This window comes from Anser brachyrhynchus, assembly GCF_964034855.1.
Source record: "Anser brachyrhynchus genome assembly, chromosome: 1".
Taxonomy (NCBI): domain Eukaryota; kingdom Metazoa; phylum Chordata; class Aves; order Anseriformes; family Anatidae; genus Anser; species Anser brachyrhynchus.
In genome coordinates, this window is record NC_137694.1 from 52,579,205 (window position 1) to 52,607,109 (window position 27,905).

At 36.3% G+C, this 27,905-nt stretch overlaps 1 long non-coding RNA gene across 1 annotated transcript; it reads right to left on the minus strand.

Moving 5' to 3' along the window:
• Positions 1–13,360: 13,360 nt before the first annotated feature.
• Positions 13,361–25,331, minus strand: LOC308188577. The gene is made up of 4 exons (XR_013945604.1): positions 25,136–25,331; positions 24,301–24,404; positions 21,443–21,585; positions 13,361–15,983 (listed from the first exon to the last, which is right to left on the minus strand). It is a non-coding gene; the product is annotated as an uncharacterized lncRNA (long non-coding RNA).
• Positions 25,332–27,905: the final 2,574 nt, after the last annotated feature.

Consider the following 27,905-nt stretch of genomic DNA (forward strand, 5'->3'; position numbering starts at 1 on the left):
GAAGAAGAAGAAGAAGAAGAAGAAGAAGAAGAAGAAGAAGAGGAGAAGGGAAGAGAAGGGAAGAGGAGAGGAGAGGAGAGGAGAGGAGAGGAGAGGAGAGGAGAGGAGAGGAGAGGAGAGGAGAGGAGAGGAGAGGAGAGGAGAGGAGAGGAGAGGAGAGGAGAGGAGAGGAGAGGAGAGGAGAGGAGAGGAGAGGAGAGGAGAGGAGAGGAGAGGAGAGGAGAGGAGAGGAGAGGAGAGGAGAGGAGAGGAGAGGAGAGGAGAGGAGAGGAGAGGAGAGGAGAGGAGAGGAGAGGAGAGGAGAGGAGAGGAGAGGAGAGGAGAGGAATGGAGAAAGAATGTAGATGAGAGAAGGAGAATGTAAGGAAAGAGATAAAACAAGCAAACAAATGTCTTTGTTTTCATGTTTAATATGCAAAGCAATGATTACCTGGAAGTTCTAAGGCTGTGTGAAGAAGCATCACTCAGATAGTTGGTTAATGTGAAAGACATGAAGATTTCTTTCTAACCATATCTGTCTTTCTCAAGTCAGATTGCTCAAAAGTCATGATTGGGTAATTACATGACTGAGAATTGAAGTCTTGATTGGCATAATCATATATGTTATCTTCAGAAAGAATATTTACTGCATGCCCTTAAGTCTGCATTGTTAATATGCTTGTAGTGTTCATTCACTCAAAAAAAAGAAAGAATTCAGGTTAGTATTTATTCTAACCAGGATTCTGAGTATTGATTAATTGATTCATGGTTACTTGGATAGTTGTATCTCACATAATGATATACTTTCATGTGTGGTTCCTCATTCTGTAAAATGTCTATTCAGTATATGTCCTTCAGTATATATTCTTCATCTGAGTAGTACATTCAGCTAGAGTAAAACATTGAAAATAGCAGATGCTAGTCTATCTTGAACTGCACTGGCTGATAAACCAGAAGCACTGTGAAAGCATAAAACACATTACAGTAATTATGATAGCTTATTGCTGGTCTGTTTTTATCATTTTCTACTTTACATCACAGGTTTAAACTATTATTTGCTACAGAGGCATATCCCATGGAGCAGAATAGAAAAACAGAATTTTACCAAGAAGTAGAACACATTCATACATACTGTACAGGAAAAAAAAATAAATAAAATAACAGTATTATGGTTTTACGAGGTGTAAGCTCTGCCTAGTGCAGCTAGACAATGCATATGGACCTGTAGCTTTAAAACTCCCCATCCTGTAAGAAAACAAAAACAAAATATTTCATGTGTGTTTAGTGACATTCAGTAGAACTGGCCTTCCAAGGAACACAATTTTCATTATGAAACAGAATTTTCAGAATTTTCACTCTCAGAATTATATGTATAGTATGGTTTCAGATAACTGAAACTTCTAGATGGGCACATAAAATCACAGCTGGAAAAATCTAAAAGCAAAAACACAAATGAAAAAGAGGTTCCTAAAATACTTTGTGGTCTTAAAAACAATCTTTTTTTTTTTTTTTTTTTCCCTTACTGCTGTAACATGAATAATTGAAACTTCAAGTTTTATTCAATAAATGTTGTTTTTCTATAATTTAAAATCACAGAAAATAATTTTTAAGTAGGCTAGAAAGTATCCTTGGAGGTTATGTGATCCAAGGACCTGCTCAAAGCAAGGCTAAGTTTGATGTTTAGTCAGTCTGCTTAGGGCTTTTCCCAGTCTTGTATTTTCTCTGGGTACTTCTGAGAAGAGTCTGTCTTTATCTTCTTTGTACCAACCAACTGATAGTTGAGAACAAGAAGTAAGACTTCTCTTACCTTTCTTCCTCAGACTGGGGAAAAAAAAAAGGGGGAGGGGGGGGCGAGGGGGGTCCTCAGACTAAGACATTGTCCAGCCATCTTGGTAGATCTCTATTGGGCCTGCTCCAATTTGACAATGTCTTTCATGTACTGCAGCGCCTAAATTTTGATGCAGAACTCAAAATGTGGTTTCAAGTGCCAAATAGATGGGGATAAGCCCTTCTCCCATTTTACTGGCTATGCTCTTACTAGTGCTGCTCAATATGCAGTTAGCCTTAACCACCGCAAGAGCGCACTGCTGACTCATGATCAATTTTCTGGCCACCCGGCGTTCCAGTTGCCTTTCCCTCAAAACTGCTTCCAAAACAGTTGGGCCTGTTCTCTTGCAAGGGATTATTCCATCCCAGGTGGAGGACTTTGCATTTTATTTTGTACAATTTCATCAGGTCTCTGTTAGCCCTTTTTTTCCAGCACCTTGGAATCCTTCTTTTGCCCTGAGAAGACGGTACTTGTGGATCAATAAACTTTGCTGGACCCTTCAGGGCTGTCTTCCAGAGGAGTATGTGAAGTATTTCCATGAAGAAACCTATGTGACACCTCTTGAAGACCATGGTTGAAATTCTGCTGTTCACCTTGACAGCATGAGAGAATAATTTGAGGCAGTCAGAGATCTCTCTCAAGAGTGTCTAGTTTAAACTCCCTGCTCAAGCAATATCAACTAAAGCATGTTGCCCCAAATCCTGTCCAGTCCTTCCCCTTCTCTCGGGATTTTAAACTCTAATATTATTTTTTCACAGTATTGGAGGTTGTCTTCACATCCATGACTAGATCTTCCTTATTCATGGATAGTGGGCCCTGCAGAGCTTATCCCCTAGCTGTCTTGCCAAACTCCTATGTCTAAAAGTCCATATCCAAAAATATGTCCAAGGAATATTTGTCAAAATATTTTTTGGTTGTTTTGAGATTTTAAAGGTCAGATTTTTTCCCCCTTACCCTTCTAAGAATTACATTTGAATGTTCAAAAGTGGAAGCCACATGGATAACAATTTTCAGTAACATACAGTATCATTTTATTTTGACAGAAGTTGGTACTTACTGTACAAGATGTTACTGCAAAAAAAATATTAATTGTTCTTGACTATGACTGATGTAATTTGGATTAGAAGATGATGCTCATTATAATCTTCTGTGAATATAAAATAGGCTGAGTATTATTGAATAGCAGATTTAAAGTAAACAAAAGGACGTGCAATACATTATTAAACTACTATCCTATTGCCATAGGATATTGTAAATGTCAAAAACATAGATAGGTTTAAAAAGGGATCAAGAATATTTTTGGAAGAAAGTTCCATCAGTTACAGCTATAGAGAAAGATATTTTCTGTAGCTCAGGAAATGCTGAGACTGCAGATTACTGGAAGGATTTATCCAGGGAAGTATCACTAGGGGATTACAATGAATGTATCCGCTACCTCTCTCTCTGTCTCTCTTTTTTTTTTTTTTTCTTTTTTTTTTTTTCCCCAAGATAGAGTACTGGACTAGATAAATCGTTGGCATGACCTAGTATGTCTGTGTTTGTATAATTTCTGTGTCAACACAAACTCTTCTTGATCTATACTGATTGTGAAGTCATGCTTGCTAATTTATCATTTCATCAACATTCCTCTAGTCCAGTCCAAAGTACATAACTTTTCTAATGCAGACAGAACATCTGACTGCAACATTCTAAAGCAGTTTTGAAAGCATTGACTTGAACTAAACCAAAACTGATTTAATAATTTGAACTAGGCCAAATACGATTTCTTGTATACCCCATCCTTCTAGATCATTAATAATAAAATACCTTTGTTACAAAAATGCTTTTGAACTACTGCTTGCAATGTACATGAATGTGGCATAAAATAGATATCTCCTCAGTATGAACCATTGTATATAAACTAATCTCTCTTCTTCCTAACACACAAGGTTTATGTTGCACAACCCTATGATTCAGTTCCTGGCATTACATTTATGCATTTTTGTGGCCTGCAATGTGCTAAATCCTTTTAATCCTCTAACAAATTGCTGCTTAAACTAGGAAGCACAGCAATGAAATTATTGTGTTAGCATTCATCCTTGAACCAGAATAGACTTGTTTCCCAATAAACCAAAAAGCATTTTCTTCTCTCTAGCCCAAACCCATACCATTAAAATCTGAATTGAATAATTTCTAGAACTGGATAAACAGTTGCACAGATACTCCCGGAAAGTGAATATTAAGCTTGCACACTTGATGGCTCACACCAGAAAGGTTATAATTTATGTGGAATGAGATAATGTTTGGGGCAGTAAGAATCCCAGATCCCTCAGGCACTTGACACAGAGGTGATTAAGCAAGCCAGACAAGAGTCTGACTGCATCCTTTACAACTACAACCAGGCATGCACACACAATTACTTCACAGCACTCTGACAAATTAAATTTAAACTCTGTACCCAGCAAATAAATCTTATAGAACTCTATTTTTTCCATCAGCATTGCCTCAGACAAGGCTTATGTGACCTTGTAAGGAAAACCTGTAGCAGTTTATAAAATTTTCTAATGTTACTTACGTGATAACTTTCTTCAGCCTTCTTCACTCCATAAAAGATTCACTGCCACAATAACTACTTCAAGATCTCCTCTCGGAGACCATCTGGTCAAGTATCATTAATGATGCAAAATATGCAATTGTCTCTATTTCACATACCTGCAGATATTGTTCTATATGTGGCAAAAACATGGCCCTATTGAAAACAATGGAAAATTTGCCATTCGGTTCTGTTGAACTACAATTACAAACTTTACAAGTCTTTTTTAAGACCTGACTCCTGGAGTTCTATCATTTTTAAGAAACTATATTTCAGTTATTCCTTAATAGGGTTATTCAAAGATTTCAATGGGAAATTTAAAAACAAAATTAAAAATAAAAGCCAAAAAAATGAGTAAAAACATTTTTAAAAAGAAGTATTTAAGTTTTTGCATCTATCTAGTTTTTAGCAAGTCCTATTATTTTAGTGATTTTTTGTTCACAAGACTTGAACAGTCAGGTAAATAATTTTTTCTACCAGCTGAACTTTAAAGTTGTCTTTTAACAGATTTATACCAAACTATCACCCAGTTTAATTTATAAATAAGCTCCACTTGCTAACAGGGTTTAACTTCTGTTCCCTGAACATGAGGCAAGTGGGAAGGAGGGGGAAGGAGATTCACGAGGACAGGTTAATCAAATTTATTAGTAAAAAACAAACAAACAGTACAACAACACAAAAAACAAAAATACAATAAATAACAACAAGAAGGACCAGTATTTTAATATGTCAGAGAACAATCACAGAATTATTAACTTCTAATTTTCCAACAAAGTATTATAGTTGTACTGTTTTCCATTTCCATTGGCAGTATTTCCAATTTGTTGTTTTACAATAATTTTCTTCTTTGACATATGCTCAATTGTGTAGACCTGGAGACTATCTAACTGAAGTTGCCAAAAAATATATATCTGATGTAACAATTTAAAAATAAATAAAATAAAATAAAATAAATAAAACATAGTCATGAATATATATTTTTGTGTGTCAAAAACTATCTGATATATTTAATTAATGAAAATGAACAGCTCTAAAGGTAATTTTGAATATAAAAAGCAACTGCAATATTATTTTCTCATTTTCATATTTATGCAAAATAATACATACCCTTCTTTAAAATTCAGTTAATTGATTCTGCAAATATTTTTTCCTCTTTTGAAATCTGTAATAGAAAGTACCTTGCATGTGCTAATAAAAGGCAGTGACACTACAGACCAGGAAATACTTAAACAGGCTAGATACTTTCAAATCCCTAGGAAGAAAAAAAAAAAAAAAAAAAAGAGAGAGAGAGAGAGAGAGATGAGATTTGCCCAAGAAGACTGAAAAAGCTGGCAAAGCTGGCTGCTGAGATTTTGAATCCAACTGTCTGTCACGTGCAAAGATTATGCTGATGAGAGAAGGTGCCTGACTACTAGAAAAACAAACAAAAACAAAACAAAACAAAAAACCTAACATTATGTCCTTCTTGCTTGTAGAAAAGGCAAAGTAGCTCATGTGAGTCCAAGGAATGAATGACAAACTGGTTAGCATCACCCCAGCCCCTGGAAAGATCACAAAGTATTTATTCTTAGGTTCCTTTTCAAGTATTTGAAGGATAAATGTATCTGGAGTAGTCAGCACACATTTACAAAGGGCTTGATCAACATGAAAACTTTCTGCAAAAGAACAAATGTTTATGTGGATAGAGGGAGTACATAATCTACCTCATTGTTAGTAAAGATTTTGACACAATTTATAACAGCATTCTCATTTGGATTTTGAGAAAGCACAGACCTTGCTCTGTAAAAATGGACCGATTGGTGGATTGGAAATTAGCTGGACTGTCAGGCATAAGTAGTAGTGAACATTGCCTTGATGTTTGGGTGACAGCCAGCAGAGTGTTTCAGAGGCCAATCCTGTGTCCAGGTGTATTCAAAGTCATCAGCCACTTGGGTGATGACACAGTATACTCACAGGCAAATTTGTAGATAAGTCTAAAGTAAGAGGAAGTTGTGGCACGATGAATGACAGAGTTTCAGTCCAGAGGGACCTGGAAAATTTTGAGGACTGGGCCAACCAAAACCTCCTGAACTTTGTTAAAGCAAAGAAAAAAGTCAGCAGATAGTCAAATAGAAAATCTTGTGCATTGGTACAGAGTTGCAACTGACAGCCAAACAGTAGCATTACTGGTAAAAGCTTCGATATTATGGTGGCCTTCAGATGGAACAGTGCACTGCCATTGCAAATAAGCCTAACCAAGCATTGACCAGAAGGAGGATCTGGGAAACTACAGGCCTGTCAGTCTGACGTCACTGCCAGGAAAACTCATGGAGCAGGTTATCTTGAGTGCTGTTGCACAGCACCTACAAGGACAACCAGGTGATCAGGCTCAGTCATCATGGGTTTATGAAAGGTAGGTCCTACTTGATGAATGAACATGATCTCTTTCTACAAGATGACACGCTCAGTGGATGAGGGAAAGGCTGTGGATGTGGTCTGCCTAGAAGTCAGTAAGGCTTATGACACCATTTCTAGCATTCTCCTGGAGAAACTTACTGCTCATAGCGTGGATGGGTGTACGCTTTATTGGGTTAAAAACTGGCTGGATGGCCAGGCCCGAAGAGTTGTGGTGAATAGAGTTAAATCCATTTGGAGGCCAGTCACTAGTGGTGTCCCCCAGGGCTCAGTAGGCGCAAGTATTGATCTGCTCAACGACAGGAGGTCTCTGCAGAAGCATCTGGATAAGCTGGACTGATGGGCCAGTGCCAACTGTATAAAGTTCAACAAGGCTAAGTTCTGAGTCCTGCACTTGGGGCACAACAGCTCCATGTAATGCTACGGGCTGGGGCAAGAGTGGCTAGAAAGCTGTCCAGCGGAAAGGGACCTGGGGTTAATGGTTGATATATAAGCCAGCAGTGTGCTCAGGTGGCCAAGAATGTCAACAGCATCCTGGCTTGTATCAGACATAGTGAGGATTAGGGAAGAGATTGTCCCTCAGTACTCAGCTCTGGTGAGGTTGCACCTTGAATATTGTGTTCAGTTTTGGGCCCCTCACTATAAGAACATCGAGGTGCTAGAGTGTTTTATCACCGAAAGGGTTGCAAAGTGTAGGGAAGTACTTGAGTCACCATCCCATGAGGTCTTCAGAAAATGTGTAGATGAAGACCTTAGTGACATGGTTTAATGGTGGACTTGGCAGTGCTAGGATAAGAGTTGAACTAGATGATCTGATCTGAGAGGTCTTTTCCAGCCTATATGATTCTATGATTCTATGACCAATATTAAAAGATAAGATAAAAAAGATAAGGAAAAGCTGTTATTTTTCTCCTCTGTATCTGGCAATGATAGGGTTACACCTAGAATATTACCTACAGTTTTGACCCCACCCAGTTTCCAGAGGGATTTGGAGAAACAGGCCCTAGTTAAGGCCTGAACTCACGATCACAAGAAATTACAAGAGATTGTTCAGAAGAGCATCACAGCTTTCATTACAGGAAAAAAAAAAAAAAAAAAAAAAAAAAGTATGTGCAATAAATAATAAATTAAATAAAAACTTCAATTCAATTCAGAAAAGAAATAAAAAGAAGCCCACCAAAAATTTTTGTGATATTGCAGACATTCTCCTGGTATTTATGATTTCTAATATCTGAAACAGGATTTCTGAATTTAATGTATGTAAAACCTTATGCTGGTAAAACAGTGAATGTCACACCGCAGAAATAGGAAAATAAAATCATTATTTAAGGTGATTTCATTTGCTTATTTTTACTGAAATATAGATAATTATTTTTGTACACTATTCATACAATGAACCTAGTAAATTATATGAGGTTTTAAAAGGAAACCAGCAACAACATCCTACAATATTCAGAAGTCTTAGAAGAAAAGAAAGAATAAGTCATTACATAAATCAAAACATAAATCTGCCACCTCATCAAGTGCATAATAAAAAGAAATTTTAAAATATGTGTATTACCTAAACAACAGTATACATTAAGCTCATTTTTATAAAACTTATCTGGGATTTAAAAGTATTGAGTAAACATATTCTTTCATCTTTTAGGAGTGTATGAAGTAGGGCATGTAAACATATTACACTGGAACTCAGATTTTGCCCCAAGTAGCTAACAATATGAAGAAACACTCTGTTCTGTTTCTTAAGGACTGGATCCAGTAATTTAAGTGAATCCTGTATAGTTTGAGGTCATCAGATTTGCCCAAAACTATACGGTCTGCATTAAATAAAGCTACTGTTTTGTTTCATATCTACAGATAGAAATTCTGCTCCATTTTGGAAGATTAGCATAGTAGATGGCATTGCCCTTGCTTCTGTCTGCTCCATTTCAGACAATTTGTTTCTTGGAGTGACAAAGCACCAGGCTGTCTGCGCTCATAGGAAAAGACACCAATGGCCCAAGCAAAGACTTGGCAAGGACACTCTGGTATGCCACTACACTTCTGTTTGCTAAAACTCCCTCTAGTAACTGGGGAGATGGGACAGCAGCCCATCAAAAGTCGGGTTTTCATGACTTTCTATGCATTATGTAGAACTAGATTGCAGTAAATAAACTCTTCCATTTTCCCTCTTTTCCCTCTTTCCAATCTACATTTACCATTTTATGTATTACTTCGGATACATGAAGTTTAACAAAAGCAAGTGCCAGGTCCTGCAGCTGAGACAGGGCAACCCTGGCTGTACGTACAGACTGGGTGACGAGACGCTGGAGAGCAGCCCCGCAGAGAGGGATCTGGGGATTGTGGTTGACACCAAGTTGAATATGAGCCAGCAGTGTGCCCTGGTAGCCAGGAGGGCCAACCGTATCCTGGGGTGCATCAAGCACGGCATTGCTAGTCAGTCAAGGGAAGTGATTGTGCCACTTTACTCTGCGCTGGTGCGGCCTCACCTCCAGTACTGTGTGCAGTTCTGGGCACCACAGTACAAAAAGGATGTAAAACTGTTGGAGAGTGTCCAGAAGAGGGCGACGAAGATGGTGAAGGGCCTAGAGGGGAAGATATATGAGGAGCCGCTGAGGTCACTTGGCGTGTTCAGCCTGGAGAAGAGAAGGCTGAGGGGGGAACCTCATCACAGTCTACAACTTCCTCGTGAGGGGGAATGGAGAGGCAGATGACCTATTCTCCGTTATCACCAGTGACAGGACCCGTGGGAATAGTGTCAAGCTGAGGCACGGGAAGTTTAGGCTAGACATCAGGAAGAGGGTCTTCTCTGAAAGGGTGGTTGCACACTGGAACAGACTCCCCAGTGAAGTAGTCACTGCACCAAGCCTGTCTGAATTTAAGAAGAGATTGGGCTGTGCACTTAATCACATGGTCTAAATTTTGGGCAGACCTGTGAGGTGCCAGGAGTTGCACTTGATGATCCTTACAGGTCCCTTCCAACTCGGGATCTTCTATGATTCTATGATACCTTTCTAATGTACATTTCTGGCAAAATGGCAAATGATGCAAATAGAAAATCAATTCCTGATGATTAGTCTGAAGCCTTAAATTTCTTTCCCATAGAAACATCTGAGATGGGACTGCTTCCAGTGGTTTTGGCAAATATTGGCTGTTACTGTAAATTTCTAAGTACAGTAATAAAGAAAATTTGAAACTGGCAGAGTGGTTGCTTGCTGTTTGGCTTCCTGTAGATGCAATCAGAAATAACTTTTTTAAGCAGCTGTGGTTCAGACTCTGTTTTGCTATTTTAGTGTTTTCCATAAAATAACAAGATTATACTAGTCTGTCAAATTTCATTCCTTCACCTGCTCCTCGACGTAATTTGCATGCACTCATTTCTTTAAGACACAAAATGGAAAGAGGATTATTGAAATTCAGAGGCAGTGTCAGTGCCAGATGAACATTAAGAAGTCTTATCACCCAGGGCATGATCCAACACGAACTAATTTTCCTGACTTCCACAAGCTTTGAAACAGGGCCGTCCATACAACTGAGAAATTTGGGCTGTTTGAGCAATAACGGATTGCAAGCAGCCTGGCCTACAAACTGGGATTGCTGGTCTTTGACATTCTATATGTAAAACATGTGTGCTCTACTCATGAGGAGAAAAGATACGGCTCTGACACTACAAATGATTCTGTAAGGGCAAAGTGATTTTTGAAAAAGAATGAATAGCTTATGCTAAGTAATTGTTAACCAGCACAACCCTTTGGATTTTGCCTCACCCTTCCTGAGAAGCTTCAGGGAGTTTGTTTTTGAAAATCTGAAAGATTAACTTATATTTCCAAAGGACTATTCATCTTCATACTGATTTATGAATTTTTGAAAGCTCTGAAAGGCAGTTATGGACTTGAACTAATCCAAAAGTCTACTGAGATCAGTGAAAATAATTATGTAGACTGGTCAGGGCATTGCTTAGAATCGTCAGTAAACAATAACTTGTTCTTAAATGCCTGTGTTTTTAGTTCCTGTAGTGGGTGTACATGGCAAGGTTTTAGAAGTAGGGGGCTGCATGGGGTGGCCTCTGTGAGAAAAGTCCAGAAGCTGCCCCATGTTAGATAAGGGCCAGTTTCAGCCAGCTCCAAAAAGATCTGCCACTGCTCATAAGCGATGATGTTTGTTCCTCAATAAGAGCAGATTTAAATAAAATAAAATAAAATAAAGTAAAATAAAATAAAATAAAATAAAATAAATAAAATAAAATAAAATAAAATAAAATAAAATAAAATAAATAAAATAAAATAAAATAAAATAAAATAAAATAAAATAAAATAAAATAAAATAAAATAAAATAAAATAAATAAAATAAAATAACATAAAATAAAACTGCTGTTCAATAGCAGCTGGGAGAGTGGGGAGTGAGAAACAGCTTTGCAGACACCAAGGTCAGTGAAGAAAGAGGGGGAGGAAGTGCTCCAGGTGCCACAGCAGAAGTTCCCCTGCAGCCTGTGGAGGGGCCCCTGGTGGAGCAGGTGGATGTGGCCTGAAGGAGACTGCGGCCTCTGGAGAACCCCTTCTGGAGCAGATTCTGGGCTGGACCTGTAGCCCATGGAGAGGGGACTGTCGAGGAGGAGGGGATCTGGGGGGAGCTGCTGTCTGTGGGTGACCCGTGCTAGAGCAATTTGCTCCTGAGAGATGGACCTCGTGGTACGGATCCATATTAGAGCAGTTCTTGAAGAGCTGCTGCCTATGGGAAGCCCACTCAGGATCAGTTTGGGAAGGATGGCATCCTGTGGGAGGGACCCCACATGGAGCAGGGGAAGTGAGTGACTATGAAGGAGCAGAGGAGGAAGAGTGCTATAGACTGACCACAGCCCCCATTCCCCCTTTCCGCTGCACTGCTTGGGTAGAGGAGGTGGAAGAGGGTGGTGTGGTTTTACCTTGATAAGCAGTTGAACTCCACCACAACCACTCTCTCACTCCTCCTCCTCAGAAGAGGAGGGGAAGAAGAAAAGGGAAAAAAAAAACTCACGGGCTGAGATAAGGATAATTTATTTGAAGGAAAAATAATTATTAAGATAAAATTATTATTAAATAATTTAACTAAAGGGAAAAGGTAAAGGGGAAAAAATAATAAATTAAATAAATAATAATAAAACCACCAACAACAACAACAAAAAACAAAGGCCATGTGGAGGCACAGAGGAAAGAAATTACTATCTACTTCCCACCAAGAGCGATGTTTGACCACATCCTTGAAGCAGGGCTTCAATGCGCGCAGCCATTGTTTAGGAGGACAGATGTTTTCACAATGAGAGCCCACCCCTCCCCTCTTCTTCCTTTTTCCACCTTTTATTGGTGGAAAATAAATCACCATCAGTTTTACCTGCTCATTCACGCTTGCATGCACACTGATGTCTAGGACCTGCTTTTAGTAAAAAGTAAAATATAGAACGTCACTGTAGAAGCTATAGGGCATCACTAATCCAAGGAATTAGTCAAATCACTAGAATGTAAGAAATGTCTATAAGATCTGCCTTGTATGTCAGTGAAACCCATCCCCTGCTGTCTGCAAGTATGTTATCTCGGAATTCTCTTCATAAATGTATTAAATCTTCATAATTCTGGTGAAATATAGTTTGACAGCAGTATTTCTATTTAAAAAGTTCAAAAAACATGTTTCTTCATGAAACAAAGAAAATTTATCCAGTTTATAATATTTCGGGGGGAGGCAGAGATTGTCAGAAATCTTTTCACAGCTTCCCTCATACCATTTTGTACGTTACAGGACCCTTCTGACACATTTATTAAAAGTTGCCATATTACAAGCCTAATCAGTACCTAGCTCTTTAACTTACGTGTTTTTAAGCATTTTTATTATGTATTAAGTTGTTTGTTTGTTTGTTTGTTGTGATTTTTGTCTGTTTTTATTTATTTCTAACGATAGGCTTTTAGTTTTCTTAGAGGATATTGTGGCTGCACAATCTAAGTTTATGAAATTTTGTTCAGATTGGTCATTTATAAATATTTTATTCCTGTTTTATTGGGTTGGTTGGGGGTTTTTAGTTTGTTTGCTTGTTTGTTTTCGGGGGGGTGTGGTTTTTTATGTTTTGTTTTTGACTGGCAACATTTTAAGGGCTATATAACATGGAAAAATGATTATTCTAAAATAACTAACAGTCCATATGAACACAGGCACAAAAAAATAAATCTGAGGGGTTTTCTTCACTTTGTACTTATAAATTAGCTTTCTGAGGATGTTATCCTCTATTTAAAAAAATAAAATATAAAAAAAATCTGTTTTGTACTGAACTGGCTGGAGTATATCTGTTTAAGTAATGGATATTAAAAACATGCATTCTAACCTAACCCTTTAGCTTTATTATTTCCTGAAATGCAATAGTTTCCAACAATTTTCAATATTTATGTGGAATCATGTTTCTACAGCAGGGATTTTATAATACTAGATAAACCACACACACATGCAAGCACACAAACACATTCACACATGCACATGCACTTTTAGTATTATGGCTTTGATCCTTTACAAAAGTGATTTCAAAAATAAAAGAATATGAACCTTTTCCCTTTTAATATATCTTGTTGTATTAGAGTAATAGTGAATATATGAATTGCAAAAATCAGCATTTACAATTGGGCTGAGAAGTTAAAACTGTATCCCAGTTGTTCACATTTCCCAGAGAAAAGTCATTAAAATTAGGGTTGCTTATTTTTTTCCCCAAACTTTAAATATGTTTTTAAAACGGAGGTAGCTATCTTTCCTTATCTGTGGCTGAGAGCAACAAAACATACAGTCACATACACACATCCATATTTCAGAAAGCTAACAGAAATGGTGATGGTTCCCCACCAGTGTTCAAGGGAAGCTTGGTGAAAGCAATCTCAGACAGGATTATTCTCCTACTAACTCTTGAAGTAACTGTGATACTAAGATACTAGAAATCTATCAGTGTTGTCAATCCTGTAGGTAGATGGCAATACCCAGCTAAGAATGGAACTGGCTTCCACCTAGTTTAAGTTCAGCATCTCAGAAATATATTACTGACTTCTGCATTTCAAATACCAGTATACGAAACTGTTTCCTTGCCTTTTGCAATGTCCCAGTGCACTGTCCAATGTCATTTCTTGCAATATTTCCTCAATATTTTCCATGGAAATATACTACTCCAATGTTAGTTTGCTTTCACAAAGTCATGGTGGATAATAATTAATAGATCTTCATGAGCAGTGGTCCAGAGTCCCAGTGCATTAAGAGGTACTGCAGCACGAATTGTGCACAGATCTAGGGAAGCAATCAAGCCAAAATCTTGAACCTTGAAGTAAAGCACTAAACTTTTGAAATATCTAGAAACATATTTTCATTCTCAAGATATGTTTGAAAAAACTATCTCCTACTGATATAATTGCTATCTCTTATTGATAATAACTGTAAAAGCAAAAAATCCTCAACACCTTCTGGAAATAGTTCTTACAAGATGAAGCCAGTGATATATAGTATGACAATAAGATGGTATACGACTCTAAATATCAGGCGCCTGAAACTCTTTTTTCAAATGAATGGACATTCTCAGTTTGGAAGCTGTATTTTTTCCACTTTCAAATACTTTCAATTATAAGCGCAATAAACATTAAAGCTTCTTTTTACAACAGCTTTAGGAAGGAGAACCAAAGACTTGAGAAAAATAATTTTGGATAAATGAGGGATAAAATACATATCTGTACAATGCAACATATCAGTCACCACATTGTTGTTTTTTTTTTTTTTTTAACCTCTCCGTTAAGTCAATCTCCAGGACTAAATTTAGACATGCAATTCACAAAATACTAAACTTTGAACAGCTACCGTGAATTCTTGCAGGAGGTTGCTGAATGCTGAGTTTTTTTAAATATCAAAAATCATATGTCAGCGTCTAAAAGGACATTTGGAGACCTAGCTTCACACATCTATTTTGAAAAACTGTGTTCTTTATCTGAATGAATAATGGGTGTTAAAGTCTTGATTTTATTCATTGTAAGGGAGAGAATAATTAAATAACTACTATCTGAGAATTAAATGTAAATTATACTTTAGGAATGCATCAAGCATCTACTTTCATAGAAAGGTGCAGTTTGTCTCTCTGTTCCTGGAAAATGATCATTAAAATGGTGACACAAAGTAGAATTTTGAAATAATAAAATGTGATTCAGCTCAGTTATTAATTTTTCAAGCACTTACTTGGCATGTCTTTTATGAACCACGCAGAAAAACAGTGAGTATTTCTTAGAAATACATGGTTATTTTGTAAACAGTTTTGAATTAGGATATTCAGAATCCTCCCTAATGCTTACTAAAAGTAGAATACTTTTCATCTCAACTGTATATAATTTTTGATCTTACATCTTCCAATATACTACATTTCATTTCTCATACAAACAGTAAGGTAGATGGAAACTCACCAACCCGTCACAGAAGACCTGCCACTGTTGCCTGAATATTTATTTTCTAGATAAATAATGATTTTTAAAGCAAGTTATGCAAAACTTGGGTTCTGTCAACTGCTGAATGACTTTACAGCTGCACCTTTCAATATCTACAATTCTCAGCTTGAATAAATTCTATTTTATTTCTATTTACTGCCATTTCTACTTTACAAAGCACAGCTCTCAGAAGATAAGGAAAACTCTTGAAAAAAATTGGACATCTAATCTTCAAGTGTCAACAAATTACGTTAACTCTATTCTGTATGCAAGAGTTCATTACAGAATCATGAAATAAATTTTATGGGGAGGAAAAAAAAAAAACAAAACAAAACATAGAACTTTGAAATTTTAAATAAGACACAGTACAATTCTAATTCAGATTGGAGTCCATGATATAAATCCTTCTACACTAACACATAAAATTCTATTATTTCTCAAAATTTTACTGACAACACTTATTTGACGTGTTTTGGTGTTAGCAATTAATCATTTCTGGATTTTCACAACCATTTCTAATGCAATTATTCATGGTTATTCAAAGCCTGTAGATTTCCCTCATGTCTTCCTATCCAATCCTGATGGTAATAGCTATTTCCCCTCACTACAGAAATTAAGAGGTAGTTTTCTCAGGGACCCATACCAGAGATAAAACATTTAAAATAAAACTTTTTAAGATAAAACTTTTTCCCCCTCCATTCTCCTTCTACTGGTGGCCTGGATCCATTTCCAACTTCTGTTCCATTTGTACTGTAATTTGGAAGAGGAAGATCGTGATTGACTTCAAATACAGATCTCTAGGCATCATGGCATAACATCTTCCACCAGAACAGTCAGTTTATTGAACTAATATTAAAAATGCAGATTAAGGAAATTATGATGATAGCTTATTTAGATCATATGTCTTTGAATATTTACATTCTCTAAGCTTCTGTCTGAATGTCTCCTGAGGAGACTGTACATTTGGAAATACAGGATTTGCCAGGGAAAACGCTTTCAGAAATAATATAGAATATAAATGTTGGAAAATAACAGTTCAGTAGTCTTGTGACTGGTTTCCAAACTTGTTTAATTTATACTACCTGACAGAAAAAAAAAAAATCTTCCTTTTTTTTTTCTCTGACTTGGATGATGTTATAAAATTACACTTCCTTTCAGAAAAGAGTCCCCTTTGGTAGAGTTTCATTTTGATGATTTCCCAGATGTCTATTACACAATTTAAGAAATACGGGTTCCCACTCTTTTGTGAAGAGTAATATTGAATTATGTGGATATGAATGATCTGTTAAGAGAACTTTCAGGAGTAATGTACTTTGATACTGTGAGAAAGTACCTGTATTAGAGGAATTGTGATATATGAAAGAACAACAATGTATTAAATGAACTCTTTCTGTACGGTTCGATGACAGTTTTATATTAACTGAAGCATTAATTTCACTTGAAAGTATCTTAAGTCCAGTGACATGACTTTAAGCAAACAAACAGAATTTGATAGTAAAGAAATAAGTCAAAAATATTACTATTGCTAAAAATATTACAGTCTAATCTTCTTTATTGTTTATCTTTTCTTTCTGAACACTTTTTTTTTTCTTGGAATGAAGCAGTGAAACAGACTGAGTATAGCTGAACAGTCTGAGATAAAGTTTTAAAAAACCTTCTAGTCTTAAGGGTAGCACAGGTCAATAACTTTTGAAAGTAAAGAGAATGAAATAACAAATAAAATGAGATTTTCAAAGTGTTGTTTTAGTTCATTTTAGCCAGGTATTTCATACATCTCCAAGGTGAAATGAACATGCAAGTCTTTGGAAGTATGTCCGTCACTATTACTTGTCAATACTAAAATGCAATCAAAGACCCTCTTTGCTCTCATGCAAATTAGAGAGCCTGCTCTCATGGACCTCTACAGGAATTAAATTCACTTCTAAATGCTATTAAACAATCAATTATTTAATGTATGATACAAGGTATTTGTTTATTATTTCATAAGTGCCAGTAAACCCTAGAGTAACTATTTCAACAAAATATACTCATTGCTGTTACCTACTGAACACCTCCCTTCCTTCACAGGTCTCTGAATAATGCAGTGTAAAGTGTATGCTGATCCTGAACATGATTTTCCAATTTGGAACAAAGATCTTTCAGGTTCAATTATATGAAAATGCAACCTAGGTCTATTCAAGATATACAGTTCTCTCTTTACATCTCTAAGGAACAACTTCAGAGCCCATTGAGACTGCTGGAAATCTTTCCCTCAATTCCCATTGTTTTACATCCAATGTTGTGTGATATCACTTGTTTTGCCATAAATCATCTAATCTAATCTGTGCTCTTGCATGTTCCCAGATTTAAAATGTTGCACTTATATCCATTCCTTATTTACCTCTGCTTTCTACCTCTGGATTTTCATGTGACTTTATCAAAAAGCTGGAAAGACCCACAACACCATTCTTTATCTCTGTTTAGTCAACAGTAGGAATTGATCTCTTTACACTGAACCAGTTATTTGAGGACTAGAGAATAACTTCTTTAAAAAAGTCAACCTTCATTTTCTAAAAGACCTCAAAATATGGTTATATTTCAAGATTAGCTTCCCTGTAACATAAGCAGAAGCAAAAGTCTGTTAGCACTTTTTTATTTTTATAATTTTTTTTATTTATTATTATTATTATTTTTCCATGGCATTAAATCAGGAGCTCTGGAACACAGATGGAACACAAGGGTTCTGTCTAAACATCATGAAGAGCTTTTTTTAATTTTTTTTTTAACAAGTAGGTGACTGAACACTGGAACAGTTTGCCAAGAGAAGTTGTGGAGTCTTCCTCTCTGGAGGTATTCAAAAGCTGTCTGGGCATGGTCCCGGGCAGCCTGCTCAAGCAGAATGGCTGAACTAGATGTCCTTTCCAACCTCAACCATTGTGTCAAGAATTGTGTAATTTTGTAGAGTATGTAAGTATACTTATTAAGCGTGTGTGTGTGTATATATATATATATATATGTAGATATACTTAGTATGTAGATATACTCAAAAGTATGTAGATATATCTATTGCTATTTAACCAGAATTTACCTATTCACTAAAGCATATAATCCAAGAAATCAGGCCTGCTTGACAAAACTCATTTAACATTAAAAATACACAAAGAAGCCTGTTCTACCCCCCACACACACCCCCACGCAGAAAACAAACAAAACAAAAAAAGACAAAACAAAAAAAAAAGGTGGGCTGCCTTCTTTATGATACTATACTGTAACTTTATTTTTTTAATTTATTGGTTATTATTTTTTATTATTACCTGAATATTTTATTGCCTTTTTTTATTTTATTATTTATTTACTGATTGGGACTTACATCAAGACAACCAGCCTTCTGCAGCCTAAGCCCTCCTGTTTCATAAGTCATACATTTGTCCAGCATTATTTGGAGTTATCCAGAACATGATCTGCCATATGTATTCTCAGACAGCTATTTAAGAATAATTGGTACCATGAATTTCAAGCTCTCTTGATTAAAAATATATATATCTTCTCATTAGAGAGGAAATAGAAAACTGGACAAATACGAAGGCTGACCATATAGAACCAATAAACATGGACAGTAAGGGAAAAATAACTAACTTTGATTCTGTGATACATGGTCCCCTGGGTGGTTGGTGGATTTCTTCCATGAGTAGAATCATAGAATATCCCGAGCTGGAAGGGACCCATAAGGATCATCAAGTGCAACTCCTGGCACCACACAGGTCCACCCAAAATTTTAGACCATGTGACTAAATGCAGAGTCCAAACACTTCTTAAATTCAGACAGGCTTGGTGCAGTGACTACTTCCCTGGGGAGCCTGTTCCAGTGTGCCACCACCCTCTCGATGAAGAACCTCTTCCTGATGTCTAGCCTAAACCTCCCAGGTCTCAGCTTGACACCATTCCCACGGTCCTATCACTGGTCACTAAAGATAATAGATCAGCACCTTGCCCTCCACTCCCTCCCGTGAGGAAGCTGTAGGCCGTGATGAGGTCTCCCCTCAGCCTCCTATTTTCCAGGCTGAACACACCAAGTGACCTCAGCTGCTCTTCATACATCTTCCCCTCTAGGCCCTTCACCATCTTTGTCATCCTCTTCTGGACACTCTCCAATAGTTTTACATCCTTTTTGTACTGTGGTGCCCAGAACTGCACACAGTACTGGAGGTGAGGCCGCACCAGCGCAGAGTAAAGTGGCACAATCACTTTCCACGACCGATTAGCAATGCCGTGCTTGATGCACCCCAGGATACGGTTGGCCCTCCTGGCTACCAGGGCACACTGCTGCTCATATTCAACTTGGTGTCAACCACAATCCCCAGATCCCTCTCTGCGGGGCTGCTCTCCAGCGTCTCGTCACCCAGTCTGTATGTACAGCCAGGGTTGCCCTGTCTCAGCTGCAGGACCTGGCACTTGCTCTTGTTAAACTTCATGCAGTTGGTGATCGCCCAGCTCTCCAATCTGTCCAGATCTCTCTGCAAGGACTTTCCACCCTCAACCGAGTAATTATGAAAAACAAGGTTATAGTCAATAAGATTAAGTTGACTAAGAAAAGGAAATATATTTCCACCCAGATTTTTTATAGGGAAGCACTGATTGAGAGGCTATTGTATAGAGATCTATATCACCTACCACTTTTGATCCAGAAATGAGAACAGCAGCTACAAAAGCAATACTATCTCTTTGCCTCACGAGGAGAATATAGAAGCAACACAGATTGCATTTGCAATAATCTGTGTAAATATATTGAATAAGGCTTCTAATTATATTTACAGGATTAAATCTACTGAAAAATAAACAGTAGGAAACCACTAACTGTTTATAGAGAGACAACAAGGAGAACGCAGGACTAACTTAATCATATACATAATTTATGGTTATTCACTCAATCATCTCTTCCTATGTAGTGACTTTTTTTTTTTCTTCCTCTGTGGTAGTTTAGACTGAACTGTCACAGCTGTCTCTTCTTTTAGTACTAATAGAGAGGGAGCTTTTCTGGAGACCTGACCCATCACGATTGCTGACCCAAGCATGAATTCTTTATGGCCATGCAGGTAGCATGCTGTTTCTATAAATGCTCTAGTAAAGTCATAAGGCATTTGAAGGAAGAATGGGCTGTAGCAGCTGCTTGTGCTATTGTTTCTTTGATATTTTAACCTCTGGATTTTGGCGGTTTACTTAATTTTGTCTGAATCATTATACGCTATTTTCATTTTGAGAAAAGAAGCTTAGCTGGAAGGCATAACTAGTATTGGCTATTATCTTCTTCCCTTAGTCTTTCTTTAATTAGGCCAATCCCAAAAGCATCTCACCTTTTCCTCATTTTAGTTTGGTTCTTTTCTGTTTAAGTGTCACCAAAAAACGAATATGAAAATATAAACTGTTCCCTTTTTTTCACCTTACATCAAAGAAAATACAATCACAGTCTGTATTCCCATTAAAATGAAATTAAAAACAAAAACAAAAAACAACAACAAAAAAACAACACTGTACAAGAAAAGCTGTACAAGAAAAGCTGTACAGCTTTCTTGAGGTAAAATGGGACAAGGTTTCCCCTTGAAGCTGGATACTCAGTTAAAAATCAGTATGAATAATCAGTAAACAAGAAAGCCTCATGTATCAGAATTTACGTAGAATTTACATAGAATTTGACTGTACAGCAGTAAAACTCAGATTTTAAAAATTCAAACATATTTTGGAAGCTTTCTCAATTTTTTTAACACATGCTATAAACTATAACTTGATATTTTCAGAGCATTTGAATAAAGATATATTAATTAACCTCACTTTAGATAAGTTTTTCATTCAACTGGAGCATCAGTCATAAAACATATTCTTGCATACTGAAAAGAAGTTTTCATGCTGAATTGCAACGCATCAGCCTGACTCTTAGCTCTGAAGAGTGTCAAATGAAGTGCAAGTACAAATGCACAAGTGTTATTTTTGGAAGTTACATTGGTTTCTCTATTCACAGCTAAATTTCAGGGCTCTATTTACCAATATATATATACATATATAAAAATATACATATATATATATATATATATTTGGGGGGGGGGGAGGGTATCAAAATTTCACCTAGACTTTCCTGATTAGTGTTTCTCCCTGATTGGATTCAGAAAAAAGGATGGCATGCAGAAAGTCTTATCTGAGAGATGCATAGTAATTTGAAGAAGTAAAAGATGTTTTACCTTCCACTGTTTATTGTGCAATTTGAGCAATTAACCTTTGTTCCATGAAAATTCTTAATTGGATTTAAGCTTTAATCCATCTTGCAGTTAGTTTCCAGCTTTCACAGAAGAAAAGATCTGAAGAGCTGATCTAATCTGAAGAGCTGCAGGAAAAGGAAAAAAGAGAAGGGGAAAAAAAAAAAAGGACAAAAGACAAGAAAAAGAAAACCTTCATGACTTCATTAGATACAACTCAAATTTAATGCATTGTTTTTCCTTGGAAACCAATTACTCCAGTCATTTTAATATCATGGCAAACATTCATTTATTTTGATCATTGCAAATTTAACTCCTAGAAATTTGTACAGAGGAAATTTATTAATTAAATATTAAATTTATTCTTACTCACTTGTTGCTATGCCCAATTGACATATATTTTACATAATTAAGCATTCGTCAAGATTGTCTTTCAAAGGCTTTGAATTAAATTCAGTTTTCAGTGAGTTCAGTTTTGGGCCCCTCACTACAAGAAGGACATGGAGGTGCTTGAGAGAGTCCAGAGAAGGGCGACGAAGCTGGTGAGGGGTCTGGAGAACAAGGCTTATGAGGAGCGGCTGAGGGAGCTGGGATTGTTCAGCATGGAGAAGAGGAGGTTCAGGGGCAACCTTATTGCTCTCTATAGGTACCTTAAAGGAGGCTGTAGTGAGGTAGGGGTTGGTCTATTCTCCCACGTGCCTGGTGACAAGACAAGGGGGAATGGGCTGAAGGTGCGCCAGGGGAGGTTTAGGTTGGATATTAGGAAAAATTTCTTTACCAAAAGGGTTGTTAGGCATTGGAATGGGCTGCCCAGGGAAGTGGCTGAGTGATCATCCCTGGAGGTCTTTAAAAAATGTTTAGATGTTGAGATTAGTGATATGGTTTAGTGAAGGACTTGTGGGTGTTAGGTCAGAGGTTGGACTAGGTGATCTTGGAGGTCTCTTCCAACCTAGATGATTCTGTGATTCTGTGAAATAGAAGTTTTTCTGAGACAGATAATGCGTCATTTGGATTAATGTTCTTTTTAACCTGTCAGGTAGTACTATTTTAGCTAATAAATTAAAAATTATATGAACTGGTACACATCTAAAATAAGCCAGTGAATAAACCATTAAACATAATTCACAACACCTTTTTTATATTTCTGATTTCTTTCCTATAACACTGTTGATACTCTTCCAAGACACATCTTACTCTCTTGGCATTCTTGTAATGAGACCTCATATTTATCTCATCCTTTAAGTAGGTTCTTGGTTAACAATTTCTGCCTCCACCAGAATTTCCGGGATTCAAAATCCCCTTATGGGAAATTATACCTGCTTGTTTTCCCTAGTGGTTGGTTATGCTAACACTTTGTCCTTGAGAGAGTCCTACGTCAACTCTGTTACATGTTTTCTCTTCTCCTTTCAGATCAAGATCAGTCCCATATGCTCATCTGGAGACTTTAGTCCTCTGAACCAGGAAGATTTTTAAATTGACTAAGTAACTTCCGTTGTGGAGGGTCTGTAGCATTTAAAACTACCTGCATTCTCCTTCAGAAAGTCAGGTTCCACAAACATAATCATAACAAAGTTATCCTAGATCCCCAACTAAGCATATAGTTTAACAAATTATTTTTGGTATTTCCAAATTAATCTATATCTAGTGGTCCCTATATCTATCTTACTATGCAGGACTTGATAAATGTATCCATGTGTAGTCTGAATAGGTTTCAGCAGTAGTCCAGTAATACAGTAATCCTACAGTACCAGCAGTACAGTAGTCCACCTGGATTTATATACTTCAGTTCAAAACAGAGTAAGCTTAAATACAATGCTCTTCTAATGCAGCTATGGAGCTGCCTGTTGGCTCACTGAGAGATAACTCAGTGATTTCTACTCATTACTGCACTTTATGGCATAGACATACCTAATAAGATAAGCATACTTAGGAGAGAAGTAAAGCGCCTGTCTAAATCATTTCAACTGCTGACATATAAAGTAATAAGGTTAGTGCACTGCCCATCAATTACAAGTATCTATGAAGCGATTTTATAATACAAAGTGAAAAATACTTTTTGAAGGTGCCACTTGTTGAAGCTTTCCATAATATCAGATTTACTTGGAAAGTTTCTTTGAAGTTGAAATGCTCTGTAGAAAACGTTAACTTTCTAGCAAGAAAAAATAAAATAAAAAATAAAAAATAAAAGGGAAATAAAAAAGAAACTTGAAACAAAGTATTTCAATTTACTGAACTGATTTTAACATTTTCCTTTTTATGTAATTCAAAATTAATCCATTTCCACTCTGACAAACAGTAAGATGCCTCAGTAGAATAGCATAATCGTCTTTCATCCATGGACAGAAAAGGAGTATTAAGTACCAAAATGACAGTTTCCGTAAAACAATGCTCCTTCTTAGAGGAATGTTAGTATTGCTAGTCTTTCAGACACCTCACCAGTAGATGCAGCAATTTCTCAGCAAGGACGGAGTTCCCAAAGTCACGTAAACTTTAGTTTTAATTCAGGTAGCCTAAACTTTACAAACCAGACGATACTGAATCACAATAATCCATACTCTATTGAATCATGACAAATAACCACTGACATTGTCTAATAGCTAAAAACACTGAAAACACCAGCTCCCAAGTTCATCATGAACAGCAGTAGGACATTAGACTGCAAGAATTTATTGAAACAAATACTTTTATGAAAGCATCCTACTGAATCTGTATTTTCTGCATATGTTCTATGATAAAGTTTCCAATTGTTTGAACATGAAATTTCAAACATAACTAATGTATTGATTTTATTTTGCTAAGCAAGTAAGATAAGGAAGAAAGCACACTCAGTGTACTCCACTTACCAGATTCCAAATAACAGCCTGTAGTGTGCATTTCTTGCAAAACTTTCAAATGATCAGAACTATGTTTTTTATGAACAGTTGTGCAAAATGCTCATTGCTGTTGACTTAGAAAAGTTAAAAGATACAAATTTAATGCAGATTGGAGCATAGTAAATTACTTTGTACTGTCATTAACCTTTAAATTCTTAACTGCCTAATGGCCAAGTTAGAATTTATTTATTTAAAGTTTTAGTAGAAAGCAATATTAAATAGAGAATACTAAAGTTAAGTCCCATTTCTATCATCCACGTAGAGAAAAATGTACAAACGAAAGGTCCCTATTCACAATGGTGCTAAAGGTTTTTCCCTGATTTTTTTTTCTATTAACATATTATTTATTGTATTTGAAGCTAATATTCATTCTTATAGGTAACAGAGACTGTATTCCTTGATCTGGTAAGCGTAAAGTGTTTGGCATGAGTTTTAATATCTCATGATTCCAAACAGAACATCGATCCTGAAGTTATTTCTTGGTATAACCACATAACTATATTTAAATGAGCATTTCAAAGTACCATTTACATGTCTTTTCTGATCTTGTAACAAGGAAAGAGAATATCTACTTTTTTTTTTTTTTTCCCCTTGCTTCTTTATTGGGCTGCAGGGGTGGGAGAAGAACTGAAAAAAAATATAGTTGGGTTTAAAAAACTGAAGCCAAGTCCTTCTATGTTAGTAATTAAAGCATAAATTTATAGAGAAGTAATGCTTCTGGAAGAAGAAATAGCACTTAGCAAGAGAAGAGATTTAGAACCTGTCCCAGAAGAGAATACATCTGAAGTTTCCTTAGTTAGCATACCAGATAAGAATCAATTCAAGCTTCCAACCTGAAATAGGAACAGCACAGGCTTAGAAATAGAAACAACCCCTTAAAGCAGGCTACAATGAGATATTCTGCTTCTATCCTTGCAATCTGTTATTAAGATAGACATTCTATGAGAGAGACTCCCCCCAACAACATCATTAACTTTAGCCTAATCTTTTGAAGAGTTGTATTATAAATGAGTCAGCAGTTTTGTTACAACTACATCATCAGACTAAATATTCACCAGCTGCTGTTTCAGTTAATCCATTACAGCTGCAGTTCATCCTTGCAGTCAATCCCTGACAGGTTAACTTCAGTTTTATTCAGGACTGAAGTCATGGTCTCAGATCCCCTGGAAGAAATATCAGAGTAGTTCAGCTCCATTTGCCTACAGGAGGTGCTTATCCTTGGTCTGACCAATCATCAGATCAAATGTACCATAATTTCAAGGACTTCCCTTGAGGAATGAATCTGAGGCATCTTCTGCAAGCTGTATCTTCCCAGAAAATGAAGATAGTATCCCTTGAATACCCTTGTTTTATTTTATTAATTATACCACATTGGAAATGTAATAACTCATACTTCTAGAGTCCTCAGGACTTCAAATTGCAAATTAGTTAACTTTATCAGCTGCATTGCTTTGAAAATGCAAACATTTAAAAAGAGGAGCTACTCCTATAAGTATTCGCATTTCAAGTACCACTTAAGTATGTTAATTTCCTGGGTGATTGAAGCACATCCTCAAAATTCTATGCATAGCAAAGGGGTGATACTCTGTGTGCACAACTTATAGAACACCATTATTGTTAATAACATGATATGAACCAGATTTACATGAAATGTATCAAATGCCTTCATTGTCTAATAGTATCTTCCATGTATGTTTTCTGAAAGGAGATCCTTTCATGTAACTATCTGTCTAGACTCTTTCCTGTTGTACAAAAGTTTATGACATAAGTGTCCCCTGAGTGAGCACATATTTTTCTTTCTAGACTGATGGTTCTGAGCTCATTCATCTATCTCTGTAGTATATTATCTGAACTGCACAACTGCCACAAGACTTGATCATCTGTTCTTCCTCATTAGAGCTGCACCAGTAATACCACTGTATTTAAGAAACTGTCATCATGCTATTAAACAAATATATAAATAAAGTTATTAAAGGCTGGACTTTTTTGGCAAGAAAACTTTCAGCAAAGTCATAGTACCACCTCCTTTCTCTCTGTTTTGCTTAAATCCCAAGTTTTGTTTTTTCTTATTTTACTTCGTATAGTTTGTATTTGTGACTTTTTATTAAAGAGTTAAATGAAAATATTTTTATGACCTAAGCCTTGCAGATTTAAAATTCAAATTATTAATTCTCCTTAATTTGGCAGTACAGACAATCAGCATGAGATAGGCTAAATAGTTTGTTAAGACTTGAATGCAGAGTAACCATGAAGAGCAACCTCTTCCTATAAATAGTTAGGTAAGTTTGATATATATTTGGTTGAAGCCAGGCAACATAATGGCAGTAAGGAAATGAACCAAGGTATTTTGGTGGGATAATTGCTGAGTATTGTAAATTGTCTTATAAAATATGATGAATTCCTGGATGTTTTTAAACTTCTGCTTTAAACAGAAACTTGCTTTTCAACTGCTCCTTGGAGTAGCTTCTTACTTTCACTGTTCAAGGTGCTCTTCAGATCAATGATCCTTCTTGTGTTGTATCTCCATGATTGTGTGTCTATTCCTTTTTAAAAAACAAGTTATTATATGTGGATAATTACTAAATGCCTCACCAAATAGACTATAATCCATATTTGATGCCTTGTCTATGCTACAGGTACACCAACAGTTATTGAAAAACACATCACTCTACAAAATCAAGTCATTGGAAAGTGAGTTGGTTTATTTCTATTCTGAGGGAATATCACACCTGCAGTATTCATGGAAGAATGAAAAGGACCTAAAAGAGTTCACTCCTTAAAGATTAAGGGCACACTCTTAAGGGCATATAAACATGAGGTAAAGTTTTCTTCGTTTCTTACCAGAACCTAATTCTTAGGAATTCTGGCTATAATCAGATCCTCTTCATTTGGGTGTTGACGTGCAGAGGGCAATTACAGGTGATGTATGTGTGATTCATTCAAAAGAGACATGCCATCTGGGTTACTCAATAAATGTTGTTTCCATTCTCTTCTCAGTGATTTTAATAATAGAAGTAGAATAATACAAGTAGAATGGGATTTTACTGAACTGTAAAATAACTCTTTCAAATCAATGTTGTTGGTTATGCTGACTCATTTAATCCAGGAAAGGAAGGGAAAAGGACTGGAACTAATTTGGGGCATTTATATTTCTCTCTGCAAATTCCTGAAGATGCAATGGAATTATTAAATAATATAAAGTCTTCCAAGAAGTTAAACAGGATGTGTATAGTTATCAGGTCACTTTTCTCTTCCACCAAAATAACCCCAAAATATCCCAAAATATCCCAAAATATGCAAAATATCCCAAATCTGAGTAACAAATCTCCATGATATTAAAGAAATGGTAGGAGAGAGCTTATCAAAATAACAATACCTTAGATTTAATTCAGAGCAAATCGGTTATTGTCACAGAACACACTTTAGAAAATCTTAAAAATTCATACTGCATCACAAATACCGTAACTGTAGCTACATTCCATGTAAAAATATAGCATAGCAAGTTCCACATACCCTATTATAACACGCTAGTAGAAATTAAAATTGTATTACTCATTATTTTAATAGGAACAAGT